This window comes from Rhinolophus ferrumequinum, chromosome 13, assembly GCF_004115265.2.
Source record: "Rhinolophus ferrumequinum isolate MPI-CBG mRhiFer1 chromosome 13, mRhiFer1_v1.p, whole genome shotgun sequence".
NCBI classification, from domain to species: Eukaryota; Metazoa; Chordata; class Mammalia; order Chiroptera; family Rhinolophidae; genus Rhinolophus; species Rhinolophus ferrumequinum.
In genome coordinates, this window is record NC_046296.1 from 26155014 (window position 1) to 26171993 (window position 16980).

General features: G+C 34.3%; 1 protein-coding gene and 1 pseudogene across 8 annotated transcripts in view; one reads left to right on the plus strand and one right to left on the minus strand.

Annotated features, from left to right (window-relative positions):
• Positions 1-16980, plus strand: part of WDPCP (WD repeat containing planar cell polarity effector) — a 316746-nt gene that overhangs the window by 845 nt on the left and 298921 nt on the right. The window lies entirely within an intron of this gene.
• LOC117032944 (coiled-coil domain-containing protein 167-like) lies at positions 15618-15910 on the minus strand (annotated as a pseudogene).

The window sequence follows — 16980 nt, forward strand, 5'->3', positions numbered from 1 at the left end:
TTTATCTACCTGGGTGCTGATACACTAGGCGGGTGCCCGCAGGCTCGCGGGTTCATTCTCGGCGCAGTGTGGTGACAAGTGTACTGGAGGGCGTAGTGCCCTGCACTTCGCGTAGTGCCACCCTCCATCCCCCCCTGTAAGATGCAGCTTTTTTAAAGTTAAATGAAAAATACTGAGCGCCCGCTTTGTGGGAGGTGAGTCCCTCCCATCCTGGAGCTCACAGTCCACGAATCAAACTTTTTCTCTAAGTCTTCTGTGAATGTTGACACTTCTGCCCGTTCTCTTTTGGAAACTGGATGCTTTTTAAACTATCCTGAACTTTAAATTATGTCACACCTGCCTTTCTAAGGAAAGCGTGGCACTGAACGGGAGACCGATTGTTTCAGGCAGGCTCAGCTGGTAAAACAATTTAAGAGGTTTTCACTTATAATTAATGCTGCCTTAGAGAAGTTTTGTGCTCTCTGAAACCTTGCTTTATGTGGTTATTAAAAGGAAGATGTGCTACTCTGGAATAGTATATATGTAATGAATATGAATGAAATATCTATACTAGATAACATTGGTATAACTTCTATTTTTTCTCTATCATTGGTAAATGAATGCCAAGTGGTATCTTTCAATGTTTCTCTTCGGTTTTGGAGGGTTTGTTACTGTGGGAAAGGAACATAACACCTTCCTTTCCAACTTTGATCTATCAGTAGCATTTATCATAGCCGAATGACTCTCCTTGAATCACTTTATAAACTTGGCAATCGGGCAACATACTTTCCGGGTTTTCTTCTTGTGTCACTGTTTGTCCTCTCCCAAGTGTTTCTTGCAAGTTCGTCTCTACCTCTGACATCTTAACATTGGAGTGCCCGTATTCTTTTGTCTACACTTATGTCTATTCTCATGTCTAACACATGAGTTGCATGGTTTCAAATGCCACTTCTATGTCAGAAAACTCTCAACATGCAAACATACGTTCTTTAAGTTCCTGATTTTTTTTAAAGCTCTAGAATGCCTTGCCCAAGAATGTAGCCTCTAGTCACACATGACTATTTAAAATTAAATAAAATTAAAAATTCAGTTTCTCAGTCATACTAGCTACATTTCAAGTGCTCAGTAACTACATGTGACAGAATGTGGAATATTTTCATCATCACAGAAAGTTCCATTGCACAGCTGCTAGAATTTAGTGGAAGCAAGGCATCAACCAGAGCAGGAACAGCTGCAGCATATCTTTTGCGGGGGCATTTTTTTTATTCTGGAAAACACACATTAACAGTCTAGGTGTGTCTGTTTAAAAGAATGTTTACGAACATTACATTGTCCTCGATCTTGAACCAGATTTAGCATGAGCAAGCCCACCTCCTCAGGAGTGGTTGAGAAAGCAGAGTCATTACCTGGGTGACACTGAACATTTGTCCGCTGCTGTCTACTGTTCTGGAATACCTATGTCCCTGCCATATTTTAAGGAGATGAAGAGCATGTCCCATGTGCAGAGGTTTGAAATAGAATGACAGGTTTAGACCCTAGAAATAATGCAGGTTAGGAGAGAGAGGAGCCCAGTTGGGGTGTCTGTATTTTAATGTGTGACATGTCTATATTCTTATGGAATTGTTAATGAATTTTCATAATACATGTTTTACTTCGAAGTATTTGCTCTCTATGACCTTATCTCTATTATGAGTTCTGTCTATTAAATGTCTACCTGGTTTTATAATTTATATTTTCAGTTTGAATTAGACAAGCATGCTTTTTGTAAATCAAATTTCACAACAATTGTCATTTCTAAGAAGTGAGAAAGGTGTCTAGAGAGAGGCCTAAGGGGAAATGTATTGGTCGGTGGGGAAAATATAGGGTATTCATTTTATTATTTGTTCAGCTATACTCATCATCCAGCTTAACAAAGAACATTAATACAAATCCCTTCCTGGGGATGATGTGCTGACATACTCACACATATATTCATTCACTTTGTGTGTATATATATATTTTGTGATTATAAAAAGAAAGTAAAAAGTTAATAAATAATAAATCAATGTTTTTTCCTATTCCCTACTAACTAGAGATTATGAAAACTTGTTGTATGTCACTGCTTATGGCTTTACATGTAAAAAATACTGCTGTATAAGCACAAACATATCTACATTTTCCTATAAATGTATCCAAAGGCCGATATATTTATGCTAATTGTTTAAAAAAATTAAGACATACAAAAAAATCTGAAATGGATCAATTTATCATTCATAGAAAGTGGAGAAGAGTGGGAAGAGCTAGATCTTGGACAGTAAGTAGAAGTATGGGCTGGGGCAGGGACAGGGGAGTAGGGGAAAAAAGAAAGCAATTGAGTGTGAAGAACTTATGTAGTAAAATGAAGTTTAAAAGGGAGGGAAGAAAATCTTACCAAACATATTCATTCGCTTTATACATCTTATCTTTAGAGAACTTACTTGCTGTTGCTCAAACATGTCTGTCAGTTTTCTGCCTCCACATTTTATTTATGCTTTTCCTCACTGAAATCTCATCCTCTGTGTCTGCCTGTTAAAATCTATTCCACCAGGCTCTCTCCAAGTGCTTTGGCCTCTATGAAGCCTTTTTCTTAACTCCTGAGTACAGAATTTCCAACATACACAAAATGAAGAGATAGAATAATTTCTCAAGTCATCATCCAGCTTCAACAATTACTGTCATTTTGTCAATCTTTGTAAATATATCTTCTCTCTTCCTCCCTCCCCCAACATTTCAAACATCCAGGGTATCGTGAATACCCTTTATAGTGATCTGAGTTCGGGAGACAGAACTATACTGGTTATTTAAAATTTAATATGATGATTTGTTAACTAGAACAAGGGGAGGAGTGGTTAACTACTGAAAGGGGTAAAAGAGCTCTGAGTCTAAGGCTCCCAGAAGTACCAGGTGCAAACTGTAGTTTTTACAATTAGGATGGGAAAGAAAGACTCCATGAGAGAGGGCCTTTCTTCCCAAAACTTGGATTCAGATGTCTTTAAAAAGGGCATGTCTACCATGGCGACATGATCTATGGGAGTGCCCACTGTCAGGGTGGGAGCTCAGGCCACAGCTCATATCCTCAGGAGGGCTTTTGGGCTCCCACACTGAATAACAATAATAACAGAGGACCTGAATCTGGAAGGGAAGTGTCTCTCCGCTGCTGTCACCTTACAGGGTCACTCCATTGCCCTCTCTCAAGCTGAAAAAGGAGAAATGTTTACAAAGATTAGTTCCAGTGTCTTTAGCAGGGCAAAGAAAGGTAGATTTGGAGCTTAGAGGTAATAAATTGATAACTGGAACAATCCATCTAATTTCTACCATAATTGTTAAGCATTGTGCTATATTTACTTCATCGTGTATCTATATACGTCTATCCATCGGTATGAAGTTATTTTTTTTTAATTCCTCTTTGTTTTAAGTTTTGGATTTACAAATTATCTGCAAAACTAATCTATGGTGGGAAAAAATTAACAGTAGTTGCCTTTAGAGATGGGAATTGGGGTGGGGATTGACGAGGAATGGGCATGAGGGAATTTTTGGGTGAGATTAATGTTCTATGTCTTGATAAGGGTTTGGGTGACAGAGGTATAAGCATTTGTAAAAGTTTGCAAATGAAACACTTAAGATTTGTGCATTTCATATATATATATATACATTTTATGTAAAATCTGTAAAAATTATAAAACTCTAGTTAATGATAGGTATGCTGAAGTATTTAAGGGTGAAACATACTTATGTCTATGACTTTCTTTGAAATACATTAAAAATATAAGATGTATTAATAGATGTACATAGGGATGAATAGTTATCCATAAAAACTCAAAATATAAAGGAAATACAGCAATATGAGGAAATACTGTATAATAAATTGTTAGAGAATTTAGGTGGTGGTCACTGTACAATGCTTTCAATTTTTCTGTATCAGTTATTAGACTGATCATTTCCTTGAGTTCAGAGACTGTGTCTTATATATCTATATGTACCTCATAGAATACAGCATGATGTCTTCTTCACAATAGGTATAAGCAAAATGCCTTTAAAATTGCCATTGTGGAAGCTGGAAGACTAATCATGGCTTGATGAACCTAATCAGTTTCAAACTTTTCTAACTAAGCAGAAATTTTGTAAATGCACATTGTACATAGTGGAAAATGATTGGAAGAAATTGTGAAATACCAAGCATATCAGTAATTTTACAGATGTAATTTGAGTAATAAAAATTTATCAGTTTTTTTTTGTAAATAGCTTATTGTTAACTTATTTATCAAATCATTTAGCTAAATTATCAGGCTTAACCTTTGGGCAGAATTAAGAAGTTAAGATTATAAAATATATACTTAGCAAAATTATCTTTTGTTCCAATGTGATATATTTAAAAAAATTTTTTCTCAGTTACAGTTGACATTCACTATTCTTTTATATTAGTTTCAAGTGTACATACAGTATAGTGGTTAGACATTTGTGTAATTTATGCAGTGATCCCCCTGATTAGTCTAGTGCCCCTGGCATTGTACATAGTTGTTGCAACATTATTGACTATATTCCCTGTGCATTACTTTACATCCCTTTGACTATTTTGTAACCACCAATTTGTATTTCTTAATCCCTTCACCTTTTTCACCCAGCTCCCCAACCCCACTCCTCTCTGGCAACCATCAGTTTGTTCTCTGTATCTATGAGACTGTTTCTGTTTTGTTTGTTCGTTTATTTTGTTCTTTAGATTCTACATAAAGGTAAGATCATCAGGCATTTGTCTTTCTCTGTCTGACTTATTTTACTTAGCATAATACCCTTTATATCCATCCATGTTGTTGCAAATGGTGAGATTCCACTCATTTTTATGGCCGAATAGTATTCCATTGTATATATGTACCACTTCTTCTTTATCCAGTCATCTATTGATAGGCACTTGGGTTGCTTCGATGTCTTGGCTATTGTAAAGAGTGCTGCGATGAACAAAGGGGTGCAGATATTTTTTCGAATTAGTGTTTTGGGTTTCTTTGGATAAATACCCAGAAATGGAATTGCTGGGTCATACGGTAGTTCTGTTTCTAATTTTTTGAGGAACCCTCAAACCGTTTTCCATAGTGGCTGCTCCAATTGGCAATTTCACCAACAGTGCACGAGGTCTCCCTTTTCTCTGCATCTCACCAACACTTATGGTTTGTTGATTTATTGACCAATATGATGTAGTTATTATCTAGTATGCTTAATTTGCTTGGGCAATATTCAGTAGTTGGCTCCATCTAAATGGAACTACTGAGAACTATAGATGGAGGCCCAGGTAATGGGCATATGTTCTTCTTATCCTTGCTTGCAGGCTTTAGAATTTATGTTGCAAAATGCTCATTATAAAGATAAATTGCAAACAGTCCCCAAAAGATGGATTGACTGAGTAAGAATGGCCCTCTGTAGCGTTGCTTCTAAATCTAAGTCCCCAGCTCCTTTTTCATTGAACATTTCAGTGCCTTAGTTCCCAATTCTGTTTTTGTAATACCCTCCCATAGTTGGGGTACATTTAAAGAATTATGGCACGTAAGAATTTAGTTATTTATATGTTCAATTTAAAATATAGCCCCTGAAAATGAATCATGTTTTCATGAGTTACAGCTGAGATTTGCAATGTGATGTCTTCCTTGGTCTGTCTAGTTCATATAAAAAGGACTCATAAATTTAATCATATTGTTTTACATTTTGCAAAAAGCATACATATGTGTGTATGTATAGTGAATATATAGTATATAGTGAATAAAAATTGAATATATATAATATTGCATTCTGTATAATTTAATCTTGAAGTAGAATGAATATTATCCTCCTTTTATTGTTTAGGAAACTCAGGTTCAAAGGTTTATGACTTGTACAAGGTCTTCTAGTCATGTCTTGAAAACTAAGATTTTCTTAATCATTTTTTTAAAACTATATATCCCCTCACATATTTTTAAATTAACAAAAATGTATCATGTTTATAAAGTTGTAAAGGCTGTAATTTTCAATGCATTATAAATTTGAATTTTTAAACAAAACTAATATCACTCTTTAAAAAAATGTACAATGGAATGGAAATATCCTCCGATGATTATCCATTAAAAAAAAAAAAAAGTAGGGTTACCCTGGTGGCTCAGGTATTTGGAGTGCTGTGCTCCTAATGCCTAGGTCGCTGGTTCGATTCCCACATGGGCTAGTAAGCTGCGCCCTCTACAGCTAAGATTGTGAACAACAGCTCTCCCTGGAGCTTGGCCGCCGACTGCCTCAGACGGTGGGGGGAGTACAAGGCTCATGATACCAGCATGGACCCTGGAGATGGGCCAGGGAGCTGTGTCCTACACAACTAGACTGAGAAATAACGGCTTGAACCGGCGTGGGGTGGGGGTGAGGTGGTGGAAGAAGGGGGGAAAATGTAACTATCTCTTTTTTGACATTCAGAAGTTGAGGTTTCTATACAACCTTAATCTCAAACTTTCCTTCACATAATTTTAAATTTATCTTACTTTAATATATTTTAATGCTAAAAAGTCCTTTTTCAATCACACTGTCATACTTCTCTATCACAAAAATATGAATATAAATTGTTTTTAAATCTGTCACTTATGGCTGTAAGTGTAATCAACTTTTTAGTATTACAAGTCTTTGTTTTAATTAAATTTATTGGGGTGACTGCTTAGTAAAATTACATAGGTTTCAATTGTCCAATTCTATAACACATCATCTATATATCACATTGTATGCTCACCACCCAGAGTCAGTTCTCCTTCCATCACCTTATATTTGATGCTGTTTACTCTCTTTTACCACCCCTTTGCCCCCCCTTACCCTCTGGTAACCACTAAACTGTTGTCTGTGTCTATGAGTTTTGTTTCTTTGTTCCTTTGTTGCTTTCAGTTTGGTATCCCACATATGAGTGAAGTCATATGGTTCTCGACTTTTTCTGTCTGACTTATTTTGCTGAGCATGATAATCTCAAGATCCACGCATGTTGTCGCAAATGGCACTATTTCATCTTTGCTAATGGCCAAGTAGTATTCCATTGTGTGTATATACCACATATTCTTTATCCAATCATCTCTTGAAGGACACTTTGGTTGTTTCCATGTCTTAGCTACCATAAATAATACTGCAATGAACATTGGTGTACATATTATCTTTACAGATAAATGTTTTCAGATTTTTTTGGGTAGATACCTAAGAGAGGGATTGCTGGATCATATGGTAATTCTATTCTTAATTTTTTGAGGACTCTCCATACTGCCTTCCATAGTGGCTGTACTAATTTACATTCCCACCGGCAGTGTATGAGGGTTCCTTTTTCTCCACAGCCTTTCCAACACTAGTCAATATTTTTCTTGTTGATGATAGCCATTCTAACAGGTGTGAGGTGATACCTCATTGTGCTTTTTTGATTTGCATTTCCCTAATAGCTAGTGAAGTTGAGCATTTTTTCATATATCTGTTGGCTGTTTGTATGTCTTCTTGGGAGAAGTGTCTGTTCAGGTTCTCTGCCCATTTTTTAATTGGATTGTTTGTTTTTTGTTGTTGAGTTGTATGAGTTCCTTATATATTTTGGATATTAGCCCCTTGTTATTACAATTAGTAGTACACAATTTATCAAAATAAATATGTTACAAATTTAGATAATTGCTAAAAATTAAAAGTAAAATTTTGATGGCAATGAATCTTTTAATGGATGGGACTTTTCCTCCCCTGATTAGATTATGTATCTGGATGAATATTACTTATGGATGGAATGAGACTGGATTCAGTTTCAAATTTATTCTTATTTTCCAGAGTTATAGATGTAATTGCTTAGAAACCTTATTCACATAAATAAGATGGGACTTCTTTGAACTCCTTCCATGTCATTTGCAAAAAAAAAAAAAAGGCATACGGTGACCTAATATCAGAAATTGTTTTCAGTGACAAATTAATCGGTAGCTCATTTTGTTCATTTTTCAATTTGATAGAAACCAAAGAATTGAAAACCACTTGTCTTTCAAAAGGATTTATTACCCATTAGTCATTCAAAGCTTTACTAAGATTTGAATAAAATTATCGTTACCTTAATTCAATATGCTATTTCATTTAGTTACCTTAATTCAATATGCTCTGAAAGTGTTAGGAAAAATTTTATTTCGATATCCCCTTCCCAAAGCAATATTTTTGATCAAATGCTTTCATCTTATATCCTTTAAGTATGTTTTTGTTAAAATGTTGAAGTGGCTAATTTGCTCATTGAATTTCCAATTTTGGATAAAATATTGCCATATAACCTAATTGGTGAAACTAATCAGTGAAATAAGATTGAATTACTTTCAGAAAAAATATGAATTTATTTTAAAATTAAATTAATGCATTAATACTAATTTGAAGAATATTATAAAAATCACTGAGAAATAAGTTAAAGAACGCATTTGAAAGAGATTATTAAAATAATAAAGCCAAGATAAAAATGATGCTGAGATAATGAAATATCAACTTTTTTTTAAAATATGTTTTTTGTGGGGAGAGCAGTGTGTTTTTCCAGGACCCATCAGCTCCAAGTCAAGTCATTGTTTTCAATCTAGTTGTGGGGGTCACAGCTTACTGGCCCATGTGGGAATAGAACCAGCGACGTTGGTGTTATGAGCAGTGCGCTCTAACCAACTGAGCCAATCGGCCACCCCCAAAATATCAATGTTTAAAATACCTTATTAGACTCATGCTATTTCTCATTGCTTAATTTGTAATAAAGTGATATAAAGTACATCTAAAATGATAAGTGATTTATTAAGTGAGGAATATAATAAAGGTATGGTATTCCTTGGGTATCAAACTCTAAGGTATCGAGCTGTTGAGAACTTATTTCTAATTTGTTCTCAAAATAGAAATACATTAATTTTGTTAGACTTCTTATACCTCACAATTAAACTTTTCCTGTGTATTTAGTGAAGAAAGTGAAATGCTAAAAATGAGTTGATCTGGCAATTAGCATACATAAACATTTTCTGAGATCAAGATTGACCAGAATTGGAATAAATATTTCATTATGTAATTTGCTTTAAAAAATATGGCTTGCATTAAATTTCTTACTAAAGATTGTACATAGAATGCCTGGATGACTTGCATGGCGTAATAGACAGCATGCTTCCCTTGTCCTGCCTCTCCCCTGAATGAAGAGCAAAACAGGTTGATCTCCTTTCTCATATAGAGTAGGTGTGCATTATTCTCAGAACCTAGCTTCTCAGAGACTTAACCTTTCACCCTAAGCACTTATGAAAAATTTCTCCCATTATCCTACCAAATAAATTCTACTAGAGGAAAAGGTTTTTCCCTGCTGTTGTTACTGTTCTTAAAATCTCATGATTTCTGTCCTTGATACATATACAGTGAATTTTCCAAGAGAGAGTTTTCATAACAAGAATTCTCACTGACATACTGTAGTAGGACAGGACAATGCCCATGTATTGTCACATGTGTGCCCCCATCTTCCCTCCCACTCCAAACTCACACAAAGTCACTTGTCTGATAGTTCAGGCCCTAATTCTCTTTATAGTTCCCTTTTAAATCTGATTAAGGAGTGAGTCAGCGCTGATTAGTTTATGTTACCTTTCACAGGTAATATATGTTGCAAGAGAGGGTTTTTGGTCAGGTGGGCGTAACAGCAGCTACCCAGTTTCACTACTAATGAGATTGTCTTCTCTGCCTCCTTGGAGAATAACAACTGATGTCAACAAGTGCAATACAGCATTGCAGTTTCATTGTGAGTTTGAATCTCCAGGTGGTTTCTAAATTTGTTGTAAACACTCATTTTTGTTAAGGCAACAAACAATAGAACATTAAACTGTGATGCTAGATTTGGATATATTCTTAACATTTTTTTCCCCAGCTCAGCATTATTTAGGTAATATTTAATTCAAATTACAGGAAATATTTGAAATACCATTCTAACAACATTCAACAGAGCTGTTAAAGACCCTTAAGTTTCCAATCCCTAAAACTGACTGTTAGCTTTTGATGCTCTAGGTATTTTGGAGCTTACAAGATTTTATAGGTTTAAAATAGTTTAAAATTATTTAACCTCATGTTAATTTTATCTGTAGCATACATGAAATTTGTATGCATCTAGTTAAAAAGAGTTATTTTAATGTTTAATGAAATACAATTAAGCTTTAAATTTCTTTTATGTTGTAATCTGATTCAGTTTTGTTGTAATCTGATTCCCTTCCATTGAAACTAGCAAAAAGAAAAAAAAGAGAGAGTAACCTAGATGCCTTTGCTGTTGGTTTAAGTACCTCCACATTTAAAAATGTGTTTTACGTAACATCCATGTAATTAATAATGAGTCATGTTAGATAATAATGTGATTTAAAAAAGGATTGTTAAAAGGCATATTGAGACTTGTGAAATAAATTGATACCAAATTATTATAACTTTTTTTACTGTGATAAAATATACATAACATAAAATTGACTGTCTTAACCATTTTTAAGTATACAGTTCAGTAGTATTAAATATCTCCATTTTGTTGTGCAATCATCACCATCATCTATCCCCATAACACTTTTCATCTTGTAAAACTGAAATTCTATACTTATTAAACAAAACTCTGTATTCTCCCTTCCCCCCGGCTCTTGGCAACCACGATCACAATTTCTGTCTTTATGAATTGTGACGACTAAGTACCTCATTTAAGTGGAATCCTACAGTGTCTTTTTGTGACTGGTTTATTTCACTCAGCATAATGTCCTCAAGGTTCATCCATATTGTAACATTGCACAATTTCCTTCTTTTTTAAAGCTGAATAATGTTGTTTGTTTATACCACATTTTGCTTATCCGTTCATCAGTTTATATACACTTGGGTTGCTTCCATGTTTTAGGTATTGTGAATAATGCTGCTATGAACGTGGATGTACAAATATCTCTTCAAAACCCTGCTTTCAGTTGTTTTAGGTATACACCAAGTGGAATTGCTGGAACATGGAAATTCTGTTTTTTTTTTGAAGGACTGCCGTACTCCTTTCTATTAGCAGTTGCATCAGTTTTTATTCTCACCAACATTGCACTAGGGTTCTGATTTCTCCACATCCTCACCAACACTTGTTCTTTTCCTTTTTTTAAGAAAATTTTTTTTTATAGTAGCTATCCTAATGGATGAGTTGGATCTCATTGTAGTTTTGATTTGTATTTCCCTAATGATTAGTGATTTGAGCATCACTAATGTCCAGTAGCACATTGGACATTAATATATCTTCTTTGGAGAAATGTCGACTGAAGTCCTTTGCCCATTTTGAATCAGGTTGCTTGTGTTTTTGTTGTTTTACAAATACTCTGTATATTCTGGATATTAATCCTTTATCAGATATATGATTTGCAAATATTTTCTCCCATTGTGTGAGTTGCTTATTTACTCTGTGGATAGTGTATTTTTTTAAGAAGTAGTATCTTTAACAACCTTTTCAGATAATTGTAGATATTCATCTTTCATACTAAATTAAAACTACACAAAGTGATAGTTTCTCAAAGGTTTTTGTAAAATGGAACCTGAAACGATATCACTGAATATTTCCTATTCTGTTACATTAAAATCCATAGGCCTATCTTGTACATTGGAATGGATTTTGTATTAATCCATGATTTTTAAAGTATTGCATTTTTCCCAACAAGGATAATGTCTTTTGAAGTACAAGAGTTTTAAATTGTTCTGAAGTCCACTTTGTCTATTTCTTCTTTTTTTATCTGTACCTTTGGTATCATATCCAAGAAATCATTGCCAAATCCAGTTTCATAAAGCTTTTGTCCTATGTTTTATTCTAAAGGTTTTATTGTTTTAGGTCTTACTTTTCTGTCATTGATCTATTTTGAGTTAATTTTTATATATGGTGTTAGGCAAGAGTCCAATTTGATTCTTTTGCATGTGGCTATCCAGTTTTCCCAGTACCAGGTGTTGAAAAGACTGTCTTTTCCCATGGAATGGACTTGCCACCCTTATCAAAAATGATTTGACCATGTATGTGAGGGTTTAGTTCTGAGCTTTCTGTATTCTATTCCATTGGTCTATATACTTGTTTTTATGCCAGTGCCACACTATTTAAATTACTGTAGGTTTATCGTAAATTTTTAAATCAGGAAGTGTGAGTCTCCAGTTTTTTTCTTGTTGTTGTTTTTTTAATTGTTTCGGCTGTTTGGGGATCCTAGAGATTCCATATGAATTTTAGGATGTGTTTTTCTATTTCTGCAAAATAAATCATTGAGATTTTTGATAGGAAGTGCATTGAATCTGTAGATTGCTTTCTGTAGCATCAACATTTTAACTATATTAAATCTTCCAGTCCATGAACATTGATGTTTTTCCATTTATTTATGTCATCTTTAATTTCTTTCATCGGTGTTTGTAGTTTTCATTGAACACGACTTTCACCTCCTTGGTTAAGATAATTCCTAAGTATTCTTTTTGATGCTGTTTTGAATGGAATTGATTTTGTAATTTTTTTCCAGATTGTTCATTGTTGGTGTATAGAAATATAGCTGATTTTTGTCTGTTGACTTTATATCCTGCTAGTTGGCTGAATTTATTTATTAGTTCTGATAGCTTTTTAGTGGATTCTTTAGGGTTTTCTGCATGTAAGATCACATTAACTGCAAACAGATCATTTTACTTTTTCCTTTCCAATTTCAGTGCTTTTATTTCTTTATTTATTTCTTTGCCTAATTACTCTGGCTAGAATTTCCAGTACTATGTTGAATACACATGGTGAAAGTGGGCATACTTGCTTTGTTCCTGATTTTAGAGGAAAAGCTTTGTCTTTCACCATTGAGTATGTTTGCTGTGGGTTTTTCATATGTGGCGTGGCTTTTATTGTGCTGCGGTAGTTTCCTTCTACTTCTACTTGATTGTTTTTATTATGAAAGGGTATTGAATTTTGTCAGATGCTTTTTCTGCATCAGTGGAGATGATTGTGTGCTTTTCTCCCCTTTCATTTTGTTGATGTGTGTTTTATTACATCGATTGACTTTTGAATGTTGAACCATCTTTGTATTCCATAAATAAATCCCACTTGGCATGGTGTTATTTTTTTAAATATGCTGTTGAATTTTGTTTGTTGATATTTTGTTGAGGATTTTTACATCAATGGTCATAAGAGATATTGGTCTGTAGTTTTCTTGTCTGGCTTTGATATCAGGGTTATACTGGTCCCATAGAATAAGTTAGGATGTGTTCCCTTTTCAATTTTTTTGGATAGTTTGAGAATGATTAATATTAGTTCTTCTTTAATGTTTGGTAGAATTCACCTGTGAAGTTGTCAAGTCCAGGACTTTTCTTTGTTGGGAGATTTTTATTACTGACTCAATCTCCTTACTAGTTATAGGTCTATTTAGATTTTCTATTTCTTCATGATTTAATCTTGGGAGGTTTTGTGTTTCTATGAATTTGTCCATTTATTTAGGTAATACAAGTTTTTGGTATACAGTTGTTCATAGTACTTTCTTATAATTCTTTTTATTTCTGTAGAATCTGTGAAATATCCTCACTTTCATTTCTGATTTTAGTAACTTGAGTCTTCTCTCCTTTTTTTCTTAGTCTACCTAGCTGAAGATTTGTCAATTTTGTTGATCTTTTCGAAGAACCAACTTTTAGTTTCATTGATTTTTCTGTTGTTTTTCCATTCTCTATTCATTTATCCCTGATCTAATATTTATTGTGTCCTTCCTTCTGCTAGTTTGGGGCTTAGTTTATTCTTGTTTTTCTAGTTCCTTAAGTTGTAATGTTAGGTTGTTGATTTGAGATCTTTTCTGGTTTTTTGATGTAAGCATTGATAGCTATAAATTTCCCCCTTAGTACTGCTTTTGCTGTGTTTCATAACTTTTGGTGTGTTTTTGTTTTCATTTGTCTCTAAGTATTTTCTAATTTCTCTTCTGATTTTTTCTTTCAAATATTGGTTGTTTAAAAGTGTATTGTGTAATTTCCACAATTTTGTAAATTTTCCAGTTTTACTTCTGTTATTGATCTAACTTCATTTTGTTGTGTCTAGAGAATATATTTTGTGTGGTATCTATCTTTCAAAGGCTATTGAGACTTAATTTGTGGCATAATATGTGGGGGATCCTGTGCATATTCCATGTGTACTTGAGAAGAAGGTGTATGTCATTGTTGTTGGGTAGTGTTCAATATATGTTAGATTTAGTTTATTGTGTTAAATTGTCTGTTTCCTTAGTTATCTTCTGTTTTGTTGTTATAGTCATTGTTGTGGCTGGGGTATTGAAGTCTGCAATTATATTGTAGAACTGTCTATTTCTTCCTTCAGTTTTACCATTTTTTTGCTTCATATATTTTGAGAGTCTGTTGTTAAGTGGGCAAATGTTTATAATTGTTAAGTTCTTGTTATATTGAAGCTTTTATTAATATATAATGTCATTCTTTGTCTCCTATAACCTTTTTTTATTTAAAGTCTGGTTTGTCTGAAAGTATTAGTGTAGCCACCCTTGCTTTCTTTTGGTTACTATTTATTTGCATGCAATATCTTTTTTCATCCTTTCACTTTCAACTGCTTGTGTCTTTTGATCTTAAATTGGTCTTTTAAAGACAACATATAGTTGAGTCATGTGTTTTTATCCATTCTGAGAATCTCTGTCTTTTGATTGACTAGTTTAATACATTTACATTTAAAGTAATTACAGTAGGAAGGGACTTGTCATTATGTTATTTGTTTTCTATATATCCTGTAGCTTTCTTGTCCCTGCATTATTGTCTTCTGTGTTTAGTTCATTTTTTTTATACTGAAATGTTTAAATTCTTTTCTCATTTCCTTTTTTTCTTTCTGATTGCCACATGGAATACATTTAATATCCCAAAATTATAACTCTTTAAATTTATACCAGCTTAACATACAAAAACTCTGCTCATTTACAGCTCTATCCCCACCCATTTTGGTTGTTAATGTCACAGAATTACATCTTTATACATTGTGTGTCCCAGTATATAAACTAATAATTCTTTTAAATGCATTAGTCTCCTAAATTATGTAGAAAACAAGATTTGGAATTAAACACCTAAGTTACAGTAGTGCTAGCTTTTACATGAATTGTTTTTTTTCTTTAGGTGTATTAGTCTCTTAAATAACGTAGAAAACAAAACAGTATGATTATAGATGCTTGTTACAATATTAGCTTTATAACTGCCCATGTATTTTACTTTTATTGACATTTTTATTTCTCCATATGGCTTTAGGTTCCATTTGCAGTCTAGTGTGTTTTCTTTTCACCTTGCAGGACTCACTTGAACATTTCTTTCAGGGCAGGTCTAGTGGTGATCCTCAACTTTTGAATATCTTCAACTTTTATTTGCCTGGAAATGTTTTAATTTCTCCTTCACTTTTTTTAAAAAATTTTTTTTACGGAGCAGCCTGGGTGTTCTTTATTGCCTCTCCTTTGGGCTAAGGAAGGAGCCAGCACAAAGTCCTTCTGGAGACTCAGGCCCTACAGCAGGATCAAGAAGCAGTAGGGGTGGGGCCAGCAGGAAGCCATGCTCCAGAGTCTGGGTCAGACAGAAATGCCCCTGTACCCTGGCCCTCTTGAGGCTTGAAGGGCCTGCTTGGCTGTGAGCAGGCTGCTGAGGGAAAGCCTGTGCTGGCCAGAGAAATCTCAGGCTCACATTGTCCATCAGGCGTAGATGAGGGTCAGGAGGATGAAGATGGCCACCGAGAGCAGTGTGTTCTTCTAGTTCTCTTGCCAAAGCAACTTTAGTTCCTTGTCATAGTTGGAGGCTTTGTTCTTCACCTGTTTTTCTCCTTCTCCAGAGACCTCCTGGCTTCTGGGCTCAGCTCTGCCCCATAAAGCCTGGAGTTCACAGCCTCCAGGTTCCTCAGACATTGTGATAACATCTCCTCCAGCCCATGGATCTCTAGAGCCATGCCCAGATTCTCCCATTTCTTTTTAGTCATGTTAATTGCCGGGATTCCCCCAGTCATTATTCTCTCCTTCACTTTTGAAGGACAGTTTTTACAGATACAGGATTGTTGATTGACAGTTTTTTCTTTAGCACTTTGAATAAATCTGCCCACTGTTTTCTGGCTTCCATAGTTTCTAATAAGAAACCTGGAGATAATCTTATTGAGGATCACTTGTATGTGATGACTCACTCTCTTGCTGCTTTAAAGATTCTCTTTTTAGTGTTTGATTATAATGTGTCTCGTTATGGGTCTTATGAGTTCATTCTACTGGAAGTTTGTTGAGCTTCTTGGATGTTTATTTCATGTCTTTCTTAAAACTTGGGAAGTTTTCAGCCATTACTTTTTCAGATATTCTCTCTACCTTTTTCTTCCTATCTTCTGCTTGATGGTGTCCCACAGATCCCTTAGACTCTGTTCACTCTTCAGTCTATTTTCTTTCTGTTTCTGGGTTTCCATAATTTTCATTGTTCCTTCTTAAAGTTTACTGAGTCTTCTGCCTGCTCAGGTCTGACTTTGAATTCATGTGAATTTTCATAGTAGTTATTGTACTTTTCAGCTCCACATTTCTTTCTGGTTTATTTTAGATTTTCTATCTATTGATATTTACATTTTATTCATACATTGTTTTCTTGGCTTTCTCTACATCTTTCCTTTGTTCTTTGATCATGTTCAAGATAGTTGTTTTACAGTCTTTGCCTAGAATATCTGCCATTAAGTCTTTCATAGACATTTTTTAAATTTATTTGCTTTGAATGGGCCATACTTTTCTATTTGTATGCTTTGTGATTTTTTTTAATTGAACACTGGATATTTGAATCTAACAACTCTGGTGGTAACTCTGGAATTCAAATTTTCCACATTACCCAGAGTTTGCTGTTTTTTGTTATTATTATTATTATTATTATTATTATTATTATTATTCTAATTGTTGTAGGCTGTCCCCGTGCTGATGATCCTACTGAGGCATAAACTTAATGTCTGCTCAGGTCTTTTCTGAGCCTTTTTTTGCGGCATGCATGGTTACTTCCTAATTTTCCTTGTGTAATCAGCAGTTTTTTAAT